The 15,971-nt window shown below is 35.0% G+C and overlaps 1 pseudogene; it reads right to left on the bottom strand.

Annotated features, from left to right (window-relative positions):
* Positions 1-2,454: 2,454 nt before the first annotated feature.
* On the bottom strand, positions 2,455-4,547 carry LOC120171154 (annotated as a pseudogene).
* Between the last annotated feature and the right edge of the window lie 11,424 nt (positions 4,548-15,971).

Genomic DNA, 15,971 nt, shown 5'->3' with positions numbered 1-15,971 from the left:
GAGCCATCGTGCATCTTAATTCTGACATCACCAATACCAACAATATTGCAACATCGATCATCACCCAAATAAACCGAACCAGAATTAACCGGCCTGTATGTCAAAAACCATTCCCTATTTGGCGTGATGTGATAAGAACATCCAGAATCAAGAATCCAAGCATCTGTCAATTGTGTCGTTGAAATAGAAAGCATATCACCCTCACTGCAATCAGAAGTATCATCCTCGACCACGTTCACAGACTTGGATGAGCCATCACGCTTCTCATCAGTCTGCTTTTTCAACTTCGGACAGTCTCGCTTCATATGTCCCGCCTCCTTGCACTTGTAACAATGAATCGTCTTCTTATCCCTGGATTTGGATCTGGAATTCCGCTTCCCGGACCCTACCTTCTCTGGCTTCCGTCCATGATCTTGATTACCCTTGACATATAAGCTATCGGCTTGAGAGCTTTCCCCTGCATTCTGCTTCCGCTGGTTGTGAGCCAACAAGGCTGCAGTAATCTCCTCAACGTTGATAGTCTCTTTCCCATATGTAAGAGTAGTCACCATGTGTTCGTAAGAGGAAGGCAACGAACACAACAGAATCATCGCTCTGTCTTCATCCTCAATTTTCACATCAAGCCGAGCCAGATCAGAAACGATTTGATTGAAGACATTCACGTGTTGCGCCAAATCGTGATCGTCCTGCATCTTCAGCCCATACAACCGCTGCTTCAGATACAGTTTTGTCGTTAAGGATTTGGACATAAACTGACTTTCCAACTTCCTCCAAATTTCGTCTGGAGACGATAGATGCATGACGTGATACATGACCTCGTCCGCCAAGCATAATCGTATGGTTCCTGCCGCTCGCTGCTGCAATTCTTCCCAATCTTCCTCATCCATCGACGCCGGCTTTGTAGGTCGCAAAGCCTTCAAGATCCCTTGCTGCGCCAATAGATCCTTCACCCTCGTTTGCCATAATCCGAAGTTACCCTGACCATCGAATTTCGCGACTTCGAATTTTTGCTCCTGACATCTGATACCAATTGTTGACGAAAACGGGTAAAGAAAACGAAAGAACACGAGAATTTTACGAGGTTCGGCAATGTGCTTACGTCCTCGGTGCCTAGGCGGCGCTAGAATTATATTCAATGATATTTTAGGTCTATGTTACATCTCTATTTATAATAGAAAACCCTGGTACATAATTACAAAATCAACCCTGTACCGTACCGCGAGGGCTACGCCCCCGCACCCCCAACCCACATAATTTGTAACCCCACAACGAGACTTTCTTTGTAAGGACAGTTGATGTTTGCTTCGCTCACTCCGCTCCATCTCCTGTCCTCTTTACTGGTATATTTATGAGCCATACCTAACAACTGTGTTTTTACGGCTAAAGGTTAAATAAGACTAAGTAATCAATTTAATTTGAGAGATTAATTCTGGAACATTATCACAATCGTGTAATTACTTTTTAGTTTAAAGGTCACTTTTGCTCTTGTAGTAGGCTAAATTTATCATTTTCACACATATCGTATTTTCATATCAATTTTAACCCTCAATGTTATTTAATTACATCATTCTATACTCATCCCCTAACTTAAAACCATAAACCATAAATTATAAACCCCAAGTGTTTAGAGGTAATAAGGTTATGGTATAAAGTTTAAGATTTTAAGTTAGGGATAAGGTTATAGAATGATGCAATTGAATAACTTCGATGACTAAATTGATAGAAAATACAAGAGGACGAAAGTGATAAATTAAGTCTATTAAAGGAATAAAAATTACCCTTTTGCCTTATTTTTTTTTCTCTATTCATTACGTTTTTGGTTAAGATTTTTCATTTAAATCTTAATGTCATGTTTTTTTTCCTTTTCAATATGTGATCATTTATACTCATCGTATAATTATAACTGATAGTTTACTATGCATCAGTTTGAGATAATAAAACCAAAGAACACAATTGCACTGTGCAATGGGGAGGGCTACTAGCCAGCAGCCAACTCTTAGTTTGGACACGATGCTAACCGTGGATGCAAAAACTCATGCTCGTTAAGTTTAAATCCAAAATAACCTCCCTAAACGTCATGTGAGATGAGCCGAATTGAAAAAATCGATCACTCTATCCAAAATCCAAAATAATCTGAACGTGGAATTTCAGAAACCTAAATTAATCCAATCCTAGAATTACTTTTGAAAGTATCCAAACTTACCTTTGGGCATGCATGATCAATTGGCCTCTCCTACCTAAGCGTATGTAGCCAACACCTAAACATAGGATAAGAATATCATCCTATTCGGACGCACCATCCCTCATTCTTGTGCAAATTCCACAATGCATACGAAAATTACAGCAAAACAAAAATACCAAAGCATAAAACAGGGGACATACATATAACAGACTGCATATATTAGAGGATTAAAATATCTTCGTCTACACCAGACTAAAATCAACAACGCTTTTTTTTTAATACTATATCCATTCATACACTGCACCTGAAAGGTTAAGGCTAACAGCTAAAGTGAGAGGATTTGTAGTTACCTTTTTGACATGTTTGGAAATTAGTGAAACTACGCAGCCTGATACTGGTAACCATTTCCGAAGTAGTTCCCATGGTTGGGGGAGAGTTGTAGGTGGCAGAACCAAGATGAGAGTGGCTGTGGTTCTCAGCAGGTCTAGGGTAAACAAAAGGTCTTCTACACGTACTGCAAGTACCTATCAGTGACTCTAGGATAGAATGTTTTGTCAACAGCTACGTTAGTGACTCGGGGACCATATCCAGCACCATTGGCACGGGGCCTCTTGGGTTGAGGCTTTGCAGCTTCAGTTGCCCTCTTCTTGTCTGCCTTAGTCTTCTCTAACAGGAGAACCCCCTTCTGAAGTGGATCAACAGGGTATTGCTCCTCAAGATTATGCTCCTCAATGCACTTGATTGCCGCCTTGAGAGCAGTCAACTCTCTCTCAATAACTTCAGTCTGATAATTCAGAAGACAGTATTTCATCAATTTACAAAAAGAAAAAGAACTGAAAAGAAAAGGCTCGGGAGCATCAATATTGGCAAAGCATACTCATATATTCACGTTGCAAGAAAAAATCGGCACATGCAAATAGATTTAAGAAAAATAGTGTCATTTTGCTGTAGTCAGTTGAAGTAGGAACTAACAAGCCAAACCATATTCCACAGTCAGGCAAGACTCGAGGATGATAGAATGGTTAACTGGCCAGAAAGCTGGTCGAATCTCCTTCAGGCGAGGTCTTGTTGACAGAAACAAAAATTCGCAGTTAATGGTCAACCGAAATATATTCAGCCAATATTAGGCAAATCAATCACCGAGAAGTGGAATAAAGAACACGCCTGAGCAGTGGGAGAGGCGATTTCAGGCTTGACTAGTGAAGAAGCGTTTTTTGCCTCCTTCAAGTAGGATTTCAGCAGAGGTACAGGTGAAAACTGCTCTGAGAGCTCAAATGCAAAAGCCAGGTTAACTGCATCAATCTGTCTTCCACTATTCACCAGAACTTCAATTACACCAGACATTTTCTCAGACAAGCCAAGGGATCGACAAAGATCAGCTGCCCGTCTACGAAGAGAACCATAGGTATCAGCCTCAAAATTTGTTCTTTATTGAAGTCAGAAGCAATGCCAAAAGTGGCGAGAAGTTGCAGAAAAGCATGAGCTTCCAATGAGTTACCACTACTAGCATCCATTTCAAGAGAATCCAACTTTGGTTTCCATTCCTCGGCAATTAATTTTGATTGGTCCTTAATATCTTCTGAGATTAGAGCAGAAACAGAAACCATATCCAGATTAGATAGCAAGAAGCTAAGACATTCCATCAACATGACACAGGTTCGTCTAAGTCCCAGTAGATTTGAATCTTTTTTCCCATCTGCATTTGGCACTTCTGAAAGGTAAAATCCTTCCAAAGATTGCAGTACCAAGCAGGCTGGGCTTGCTGCAGCTTTCTGCGCCCAAGGAATTTGCTCCTTCAGGGCAGTTAGGTTCTTATGATTATCTGAAATAAACTTCTGCAGTCCTTCCGGGTCCATCTCTTCACATAGTTTCAGTAATTGGTGATAAGATCTCACCTCGAAATTTCCATTTTCAAAAGAACATTTGACATCCTCTGAGTTATTTTCAGTAGCTACCGAATTAGGTGGTTTTCTCCTCAGCTGAGAGTTCAACTAAATTACAGTTAACATCAGCAGGCTGCTCAGATGATGATTTCCTCTGCTTATCTAGAGCATTAATAATGGAAGAAACAGCAGCATCTCTCTTTTCTTGTAGCCTCACCAATGTAGCTTGTTCTTTGGCTACTACATCAGCTTCACGCTTCTGCAACATTTCACAAGCTTTCCTTGTTTTTGTCTCAAACTCCCTCTCTTGGTCTTCCAACTCATGGAAGCGTCTCTTCAAGGACTTCTCAAGACCATTGAAATGTTCCTCAAGTTCTTTCCATTTTAGATTAAGTGTTAAAGCTCGATGACTTTCAATTTCAGCAAATGCTTTCTGAAGCTGTCGAGTCTATGAGTGTCGCAACTGACTGTGCATCTTCCATGGAATGAAAACTGAAAGAGGGGGACATCAGTACGGGTCAGATCCACCAGTGTGGTACAAGAGAAAAGATGTATAATCAAATAGATTTTCTAAAGTACACAATCCTTCTTCAAACCAAAAGGAAAAGATGAAAAGAAAACATAAAATAAGAAACTGAATAACATGGAAGATAAACTTCAACACAACTATTAACACATTTCTCTTACAAAGACGTGAAAATTGCCTGTGTACACAGTAACATGTTAGTAATCAAATACGGCAATACCAACTGACGAACTTGAAGTAAAAAGCAACAAATTGAGGCCTTACATAGTTATATCCTAAAGGCATAACTACGGGAAAATACCACAACTTGAACACATGTATATCAATTATCAAGAAAAATGTCAACAGCTATAATTATAATCCAGTTTAAAATCGTTATAGCATAACAGCCACCAAAATGATGTCACCAAGCATCTGTCCAATAAAATACTCATACAAGATTGCATATTTTTCTTTCTGGAATCAGAAAACAAAGTCATGAATACATATTCTTCTAAGTTAACTATGAACTAACCCCACTATATGACTAAAATGACTGATGATTGCACCAAGCGCACCAGAAGCCATCGAACTAGATGTTGCATTTAAACTAAGATGACTATTCACAACAATAATTTGGTAGAAATTGAAAATCAATAAGATAGCTTCATGGTTGTAGACACTAAGTTTTTGCCTCATTCTCATTTTTATTTTCATTGTTATTAATAATAATATTATTTTATTAATATTATTATTGTTATTAATATTATTATTATTATTAATATAATTATTATTATTACATACCCAAATACAATTTAAATCTAAAGGCTCAATAGACCCGATCCAGATGCAGCTAGGGTTTCATCCCTATCTCCAGCCGCCATCAATCTCATCCGTTGGATCTGGAGAGATCCAACGGCCCAAAATGGATCCAGCCGAAACCCTAGGGTTCACCAACCCTATAGAGATTTCGGAGCCGCCTTCAACCACTCCGCCATCATGTTCCCAGTTATCTGCTGCCACGACGACAAAGTCACACCAAATACTCCGGAAGAAGTGAAGATAGCCGCAAACGTCGCAACCCTTTAGTGAGTCACTATTGTAGCTTCGGTGACTCACCAAAGGGCACCCAATCATTCGGTCCAAGGAGCACCGTGGTGGCCTATAAAAGGCTACCACCGAACATGCAAAGAAGAAGCAAGCAAGCAAGATACGAACCAAAATGGCAAGCGACACGAAGACACAACCAGCAACACCAAATAGAAAGAAAAAACAACCAACAAACAATCGAGAAACCAAATGAGGAAATAAGAAATTACCTCAAAAACCAAATCGTCGCCAAAACATTGTTTAAAACCGAGGTAAAAGTTTCGATTTGTTTAGATTAGGGAGATCTAAGGGCTTTTTTAGGAGAAATAAAAGTCGGATCGATTTTAGGGATGAGATCTATGATTTGAGGTACTCTATAATTTTCGGCCACCGTGAGTGGTGGCCGGCGATGGTTGTCGTTGTCGGAATCGCGACTGACGGTGGTAGAATTCCCTCCCGGTGAATAATTGGAGAAAGAGACAAGTGAGAGTAAAAAAAAAAATGAAGGAAAATGGCCTAAAAGGCCGGTTTGAGGGGTATTTAAATCCCTTTTCGTAATTTTGAGGTTTAGGTAAATTATTTTCGTGGTCTCCTTGTTTCTGTAATTTTATAAATAAGTCACTAAAATCATATTTTACGAATTTTAATTTAGATTTTAAATTTTATTTTGTTATGTTTTAGTCATTTAATTTAACATAACTCGAATTCTCAATCAAATTAATCTAATTCAAATTTTAAATATGCTATTTTGAATTTTTAGTATATTATTGTCGGTAGTAGGTCCACATTAAATTTAGGATGGGGACATTTGGATGGTTTATTAAGGACTATAGTTTCTCTCTACCTAATATAAAATAATATAATAAAAAAACTTGAGCAATTTGTCTTTTTCCTTCATCAATGGCACCAATCATCGTTTTTTTTCTTTACATGATTGAAATATGAGCATTTGTTATTATTATAAGTTTGACAATATTTTTGATAATTTATATTTTAATGTGAATTATTATCTATGGTTAAATTACACTAATAATACCTAGATTTTATTATATTTTGAATTAGGGTTATTAATTTATATATTTTTGAAAATTAATTTTATAGTTTTAATTTTCTATATTTTAGTTATTGTTTAATTAAAATTTTATTACCCTTTAAATTTCAATATTTTTAATTTAGTACTTAATTATTGTTCTTTTTTTATTTAATTTTAGTCACGTTAATATATATATATATATATATATATGAAAAATTCGTAAGTATTATTTGATTAATTTCACAAATTGATTAAAAATGATATTTATTTATTTTTAATATTAAGAAAATGTTGTCTTAAAGTAACTAGATGTCATATTCTGATATTTTAAAATAAATAAATACCTTACTTATAAAAACCTAAAAAATAAAATATGCCTACTTTAATTATATTCATTTTGGTTATATTAAATTATTTAAATATTGAGTTCTTAGGAAGAATTATCATATTCTTATTATTTCAGTTGAAAAGAGAAATATTCGTCCTAAAAGTATTTTAGGGATTAGTTTCTCTTCGATTGGAAATATTGTAATATTTTCTATTTTTCCTTAGAATTTTCTTTAAATAAAATTAGTGATTGAATATGAAATATAGAATGTAAATTAAATTTATATTCGAATTCTTAAATTTTATTATCAGACAATTTAATCAAGGGGTACCAATTTTGGGCGTTGTGGGAGTGCTAATCCTTCCCCAAACCTAACCGACCACGAATCCCTTTTTATTACTAAAAAGAATAAATTTTTGGTTATACACAGACCGGTTTATCTTTTAAATAGTTTTTCTTAAAAACTCTTTTAAAAGATGATTTTTAGGTATTCAACCTACCTAACCCAAAAGGTTCGATGGCGACTCCAAAACCATTTTAATAAAACCATTTATTTATTCATTCTTTTTCCCCCAAGAAACATTCTAAATTGATTATATTTGTCTCTATAGTTTGAAATTAGAATCATATTTATTTAATTTATGATTCTTTTGATTTATTTCAATTCTTTATTCTTTATTATTTTATATCCTTGTATACTAATGTTTTGATTTTATTTATTTTCAGATATTAGGATTCTTTTTTTGTGATGCTTGTCAAAGGATTGAGAATTTCTCCCTCACAAACACGTGCATTGCATAAACATAAACTCTATGATTGAGCTCTTTTCCCTTTGAAGTGGGAGTGAAAGCGACGTCTTCGGAGAATTTATTCTCCGTGTCAGACATAGTAAGTAGCTTTTGGGGCTCATATGCTCTATGTCTTCGTGGGAAATTATTCTCGTGTCAGCCATAGGAATGTGTCTTCTCGAATTGAACTGATCCGCTTAAGTCTGTAATGAACTAGGATTAAGGGTTTGGCAGTCCCAACAAAGGATAATTCGAGTACCTTTACTCTTAGAACTGAAAACCCTGCATATAATAAACCGTAGAAATTTGCCCAATCTAAGATGATGCTGAAACTCTGTCCGTAGGTGTACACTAGATTGAATATTTTCTTTCCATTAATGGTACTAACCTTTTATTTTTTTTTTCTTTCTATTTTTTCTTTATTTCATAAATACATTTTATTTTGTTTTAACTTGTTATATTGATATCTTTTGTTTGCATTGCATGATCATGACATGATTAGAAGGTATTGATTTGAGAGTGGACATCAAATTGAAAAGTTTTCATATATGGACAAAAAGTTTTATGATCAAGCAAACTATGACGCAGCCAAGGAATGGCATTCTGATGGAACTCCAATGATGGAGGAGAACTATGCACCTAAGGATCGTATGTCGTTGAAGAGAAAAATGAGATATGAGAAATAAGAGAGCAAATGTCCAAGATGATGAATAGAATATCTGTTTTGGACAAAGGAAAAGAGATTCCTGCACAAAAAGAAAAAGAGCTCAATGAACATAACCCTGCAATCTCATATATACAAGGGACTTCGGATCCTAACCAATTTGAAAAATTATAGACAACCATCATTTGTATTCACAAGTTATCTAGAGATACCCAGGAAATGGTGAAAATTGTAAAAGCTCCCAGATTTGAGAATAAATCCTGCAATATGAAGTCGTCGAGGTTTAGCCTGCTCCCGACATCGGAAACCCAGGTTCAATCTAAGATAAAAGGTGGTTCTTATTTTGATGTTATCCCTATATCATATAAGGAGTTGTACGAGAAACTACTTGAAGCGCGAGAAGCGGCTCTGCATTATGTGAAACCGTTGCAACCTCCATATCCGAAATGGTAGGACATCAATGTTTATTGCGAATATCATGTTGGAGCTCAATGACATACCATTGAGAATTGCCTTGCCTTCAAACATCGAGTCCAAAGTCTTTTGGATCATGGAATCTTAGATTTTATGATAAATGATCGACCTAGTTTAATAACTGAAGGTCCTGCTAGATTGACCAAAGTATTCAACGGTAAGAGTATCAGTAGGGTCATTCAAAGGAATGAGGCTTTTATGAAGCTCGAACATGTTATTGAAGGAATAAACAATAAATTGAGCACGAGAAATGAAAACCATGTGTGAGGATTTCCAAAAGATTAGTCAAGCCTTTCAAAATGTTGGCATAGGAAACACCCCAGAAGAGTAGATAAAAGGGTCACCAAACTGAAAAAGGACTACAATATACATGAAGGTCGAGCCAAGAAGTTTTCTCATGGTTTACGAGTTGCAGAAGAAAGATGCAATACAACTTTCATTGAATTGAGAAAATGTCAAGTTGAAAATCAAATATTAAGAAGGGTCATAGACAACAAGGAAGCATCATATCAGATCCATATGCTTGAGATTGATACTGAATTAAAAGCCACTAAGACTAGAAACAAGACATTGATGAAATGTTAGATGATTATAGAGATCTTATACAAGAACTTCTTGAACACAAGATTCTCTCACAAGAAAAAATGAACAACATTGTTTACAACTCCGAGAATTGACACAGAAGGTGAAGGAAAAAGAATATCAAGAAGGAAGTTGTTGCTCAAGCAAACAATGTGGCTCATAAGCTGGTAGACTTAGTTAGCTTCACGAGAGAATTAAAGCAGATTGACAACTCCACACCTGAGCATGAGTGGAAGTTGATTTGGCTTTTAAGAGAAATAGAGAAGTTAGGAGTGAAAGTTATCCCCTATATGTAAATTTTTGTTTGATGTATCGAAACTTTTGTGTTCAATGAAATCTGTTTTAAGATGATCACTCTTTATTGATACCTTATTCATACATACATTTGCATTGCATAAATTGCATTCTTATTTTTGCATTTATTCATTTTTCGCATTTACATTATATTTTTTTATTTAAGTATTGTCATATGCATTAGTTATAAAAACATGTAAATAATTCCTGAAAGGTTTTATAACAGTTAAAACCAAGATCATTCATATTGTATCATCATGAAAACAATGGAATAATCTTGTGAGGGATTACAAGATCAGTGGTCAGAATAACTGACAGGGTTATATCAAGATACGAGAAATGAAGCATCAGATTCTCTACAAGATATATCAAATCAAATTATTCAAGTGATAGCAACGGATAAAGAAGACATAACTGCTAAAGAGCAACAATGCTATCATATTATTGAGTCGAGAAAGATAACATACCCTGGGGCATCCTATTCGAACCCAAAGAATAGCTTCATTAATTATTCACAATATGATGAGGGATTCAAAAAGGTGGATGAAGTAATAAAAAATATGAAAGGTGTTAATGCCTCCCATAAAGAACTAGAAGCAAGAGAACTCAGCTTGGTTCCAGATTTGGTTATTCCCCAGGAATTCAGGATGCCTGATTTTGAGAAATATGATGGCACCAGTTGTCCCATAATCTACCTGATAATGTTTTGCAAAAAAATGGAATGATATTTGAATTATGATGATTTGTTAATTCACTCCTTCCATGATATCCTTGTTGGGCCAACAGTGGTATGGTACAATCATTTGAACTAAAAGCAGATTAAGAAATGGGTTGATATAGCTGATGCATTTTTGGGACAATATTGGTATGTTAAAGGCTTAGCTCTAACACGTATGAATCTTCAAGGAATAAAGATAAAAGTCAGTCAAGGATTTAAGGAGTATACCTTAAGATGGAGAGGAGTGGCAGCACAAGTTCAACCTCCCATGTTAGAAGAAGAGATATCACATATGTTTCACGATTCCCTTCCTGCTCCTTTCTTCGAATTAATGCTAGCAAATCTGACGAATGAATTCAAGAATCTTATGACAAATGGAGAATTAATTGAAAATGTAATCAGTAAAGGAAAATTAAAAGTCACTCCAAAAGCCCGACGGATCAAAAAGTGAAAGCTGATGATGTGAATGAATGTCGCATCCAGAGTCCTCGTAACTGTAAAAGAAAAGACCAAGTAGTGTTCAGATCGACAAATAAAATCACACGATCGAGAAATACTTTGGACGTGTTCCAACTTCCATCTCAGACTTGTACCCTCATTTGATTAAAGGTCAATACATCACACCAAGACCACGAAAGTGCACACCAAGACACGAAAGTGCACCAAACCCGCTCATAGTTATGACAAGATAGTGTTTGTGATTTCCAGTTGGGGGTATCTGGACAATCTATGGGCAATTGTAGGCTACTGTTAAAAGAAATTGAGATGCTTGTTGAAAATGAGACATTGACACGAGGTTGGTGGAACAATGGATGACGAACTCAAATAGGGCATCAAAGCATGATTGAATCAAGTGTGTCCTTTAGAGAAGTAAAGGGATCCTAATCAAAGAAAATACATTTCATCAGGCATAGTGCTTTATCTCATTTCAGCATCTTGTTTGAACAGTTTTGTTCCTTTCCGCCTTGCAATAATAAATTTGTGTGCTTTTATGGTTATGAAGAATCAAATTTTAATCTTGAAATTTTTTAGTATCAAGTAAATTAAATATCTTTTAATTTTTCAAGAGTTATAGATCTTTGGAAAGTGGTAAAATTAATCTTTCATATCCTGTCCTACGTCAGTAATACAATTACATGATTTATTTTTTACCCTTAAAAAAAACCAAATCCCGACACTACATTTATCTGATACTCTGAAGTAATGCCTCTACCTATTTTTGAGACACCAAATCCATATGTTTATCTTCTCGGGTAGAGTTGATTTATTTATAACACTACTTCTACCATATACACGACTTCAAAGTCATACATTTGTTATTCCAGATGTAAAAACCATACTAGTTAACCAAAAGACCTCAAAAATACCAAACCTTCATTTATCTGTTACCTTCCTGCAAGAAGAAACGAGATGGGGCATCATAGATCAATTTTTTGAAGAGAAGTTCGAGTAATTGGGGCATGCTTGAAGAAAAAAGGAAAAAAAAAGGATTGATTTAAATAATTATATCATGTATTAATTACATTATTTTCATGTAAATATAAGTTAATCCTGAATATTCATCTCCCTGGGGATATCTCTTTTTACAAAGACTTCTGTGTATGAAATGATGAACGACCTTCTTTCATTTATCATTTCGCAAAAGAAGAAAAATATATACTTTGTTGTCCCCATTTGAGCCTGAATTATTTTTCTTCTGATTTAACCTTAATCAAGGATCACCCTCCACGTTGGGGGGCAAGGTAAAGGATATCTGCATATAGGAATAAAGATTGTTAATCCGGTTTTATTACGAAAGCGAATTCCCATGAAATAAAGAGAGTTTTGAACTACAAGATAGGTCAAATACAAAGTACTTGAAGATCAAATCCAATCAAAAATAACGAAAGAATTTCCGAAATGCAAGAAGAAAAGAATATACTTAAAGCAATTGAAGTGTTATACTGATCCATCAGAGAAAAAAAAGAAAAAAGAGAAAAGAAGGAAAAAATAAAGAAAAAAATAAAGAAAAAAATAGAAAAAAATAAAAAAGAAAAGAAGAAAAAAGAAATTGAATTAAGATGGGTAACTCATTGAGCTTCAAGTTACAAGGCAAAGATTCATATTCAATAAGAAGTGCAAAAAATGTTGGAGATATAAGAAAATGGAAATGAACCCAAAAATATGCAGTCTAGAGGGATCCAGAAAAAGAAATGATGAAAGACAAGTAGCAAAGCAGATCCAAGTCAAGCAAGGCAAGATTGAAGGCATCAGAATGAATTGATCCTTGGTTCAATTACCCTTAAACACTTGTTTGGGCCTTTTTATCCCTTTCTTTTGTAACCATGAGCCCTGACCTACGTTACGTACCTGAAAAAGTCCATTCTAATCATACATGGATTTCTAAGTGAAAGAGACTATCTTCAGATTTCATTCCGCCTCTCATGATTACTTTTTATTTGCAAAAATTAGTTTTTTATTAAAAAAAACCTTTAATGCATGATATATAATAAAAGGGGGTTCAAGATGTAAATTTTGAATAACGTCTTGAAACCAAAGGAGGATTAGAGTTGAAAACCTGAAAAGGTGGGTCGAATATTGAATGTTGCAACAATAACATAAGAGATGATCTTAAGCTCTTAATGACGTACCACACATCCCTAAGACGTTCCTAAGAGTCTGGAATCGAGAAGTATTTCTACGAGATGAGCATAACAACAATTTTTTTCAAGTTAATGGAAGCCCAAAGCGACATGCTGGACCAACTTGAGAGAACTTACTTTACCAGAATCAACCTACACCTTAAATCAGTCAATAATTTTGACACTTGCCATATGTCTATGATTTTTGAAAAATTTAAAAAGAGTAGTTGATTTATTTGATATTTATTAAAATCATGCTTATAATTTGATTTTATTATGAACCTGTAAGGAGTAATATTTTACAAAATTCTTTCATTCTTTGATAAAAAAAAGGAGGAAAAATATTTTCAAACAGGACAGTCTCAAATGAAAAAGGTTCGTGAAGCAAGTTGATACCTATTCTACCTCTATTAGAGAAAAAGAATGAGTGATGCCAGAATGATAAAGCATTTCACATTTTGCTTTGGTGATGACATTATCAGCAATTCATCAAGATGATTACCCTATTCAAAAGGGACACATATCCTAATATATATCAAAAAGGAAAGAATACGACTAGTCAAGAATGAGATGACCACCTCACTCAGAAGAGGCACATATCTCAGACATTTCCTCAAGTTACTTGACAAAACTGATGTTTAGTTATACAAGAATGAGAGCATTCAAGATTAACATATTTGTGCATGAATAGAGCCATGAGTACCCTCAATGGAGTATTAGCAAAATTAGACCTCGTGGGGATCACGGGATTCAATCAAACAAACATTGAGAGTAAGCCTTACAATTTAGAATGTTGGAGCATTTTGAAGGCCTAATTCAGACATAAATGATCCATGTAGGACATCTTGAAGGCCCATTTCAACCAGAAATAGAATGTAGGGCCATTTTGAATGCCTAATTCAAACAAAAATGATCCATATGGGGCATTTTGAAGGCTCACAACAATATGAATATTTGGGCATTCTTGAAGGCTCATCTCAGCAAAAAGTAATGTTGAACGCATTTTTAACATCGGTATCAGAAAATGTTTGGGCATTTTAAAGGTCCATTCCATACAGAAATGATCCATGTGGGGAATTTAAAAAGCTCATATCATCGGGAAGTAAATTTTGAAGTATTTCAAAGACTCATATCAGCAAGAAGTAATGTTGAATGCATTATGAACGTTCATATCAGCAAATATTGGGGCATGCTGAAGGTCCATATCATCTTGTGGAAAGATCATTGATTTGAGCAAATATTTCCAATGAGACAGAAAGATGTGAAGAATGAAAATGGTGAAACAATAACAATCGAGCTGACTATACATAATTGCTTTGTTCATCATACAGTTGCATTATTCTGGTGATTCGATGCTGGAAAGCCAAAGCATTCCACTTATATTCCCACTGAGCTTTGTTATTAAGTGTCCTTGTAATGTCACACAAAAGCTCCGAACGCTATGCAAATAACTTCACTGATGAGAAATCTGGGCAGAAGTCACAGGAAAAGATGAATGTGTTGTCAAATGTTTTACAAGCATCTGCGCAGAAGTCACAAGAAATGATGAATATATTGTCAAATGTTTTACGAATATATGGGCAGAAGCCACAAGAAAGGATGAATGTATTGTCAAATGTTTTACGAACATCTGGGTAGAAGCCACAGGAACGGATGAATATGTTGTCAAATGTTTTACGAACATCTGGGCAGAAGCCACAGGAAATGATGAATGTGTTGTCAAATGTTTTACGGACATCTGTGCAGAAACCACAGGAAATGATGAATGTGTTGTCAAATGTTTTACGAACCAGTGATTATGGTGTTGAACCAATGTTGCGATCATATGTTGTTTCAATTTATTGATCCGAGATGAAGTTTGTCTTCTTCGACCCCAAGGTTAAAAGTTAAAAATGATGAAGATTTCTTTCTACGGAAGGGACACTGAAATTTAAACAACAAGAAACTAGTAGAGCCAACTAAGGTTGAACGATAGATTGTTGTTAAACATCTCGACAAGATATGGTCTGAATGACTTTGTTCGAGATCCAATTAGATGTGAAGACATGAAAAGAATTAGGATAAATCCTCCTTATGATGTGTTTCAAGAGTTAAATCAGAATATACATTGCTCTCCTAATTAATCCCCACTGAGTTGGGCATATCTACATCTACATTCTTCAAAGATGATAGATTCATTTTTCAAAGATGATAGATTCTCTTTTCAAAGATGATAGATTCTCTTTTCAAAGATGAAAGATTTATTGGATTTCTACACAAGTTCAAGTGAAGAAAGCTGGTTTTATCGAAAACAAAATGGGGGTATCAAGGTTGTAATTTTGATTACGGCATGAGTTCCATAAATGAAACATTTCTCCTGAGACATTAATGAAACAAAGAAGACACAAAGATGAAAGTGAATCAGATGGTTCATAAGAAATGCCATTTTGACTAAATAATGAAGGAAGACCGAGTTCGCTAATTTGAAAATTGCATCAACATTTTTGTATTCATAAGAACATCATTTGTATAATAGAAAATGCATTGCATTGATATATTTGATTGCATTCAAACATGAAATTTTACAGGTTTTCAAATGAAAAATGAAGATTCATGATGAAAAATACCTTACAAGTGTAAGGTATAATTCAAGCCTCAAGTACAGGAATCACTTCAGAAGAAGTAAACATCTGAAGAATAGATGGTCGCAATCCACAGAAGAAGTATTATTTTAAAGTGGGGCATGATACCCAACTAACAAGTTATTTCAAAAAAATGATGAGAAAACGATTTCCTAAGTTTCTCATTTAATCTTTTCTGAAAATGAAATT

Source organism: Hibiscus syriacus, unplaced genomic scaffold, assembly GCF_006381635.1.
Source record: "Hibiscus syriacus cultivar Baekdansim isolate YM2019G1 unplaced genomic scaffold, ASM638163v2 tig00111812_pilon, whole genome shotgun sequence".
Taxonomy (NCBI): domain Eukaryota; kingdom Viridiplantae; phylum Streptophyta; class Magnoliopsida; order Malvales; family Malvaceae; genus Hibiscus; species Hibiscus syriacus.
This window is presented reverse-complemented; position numbering and strand designations above follow the sequence as displayed.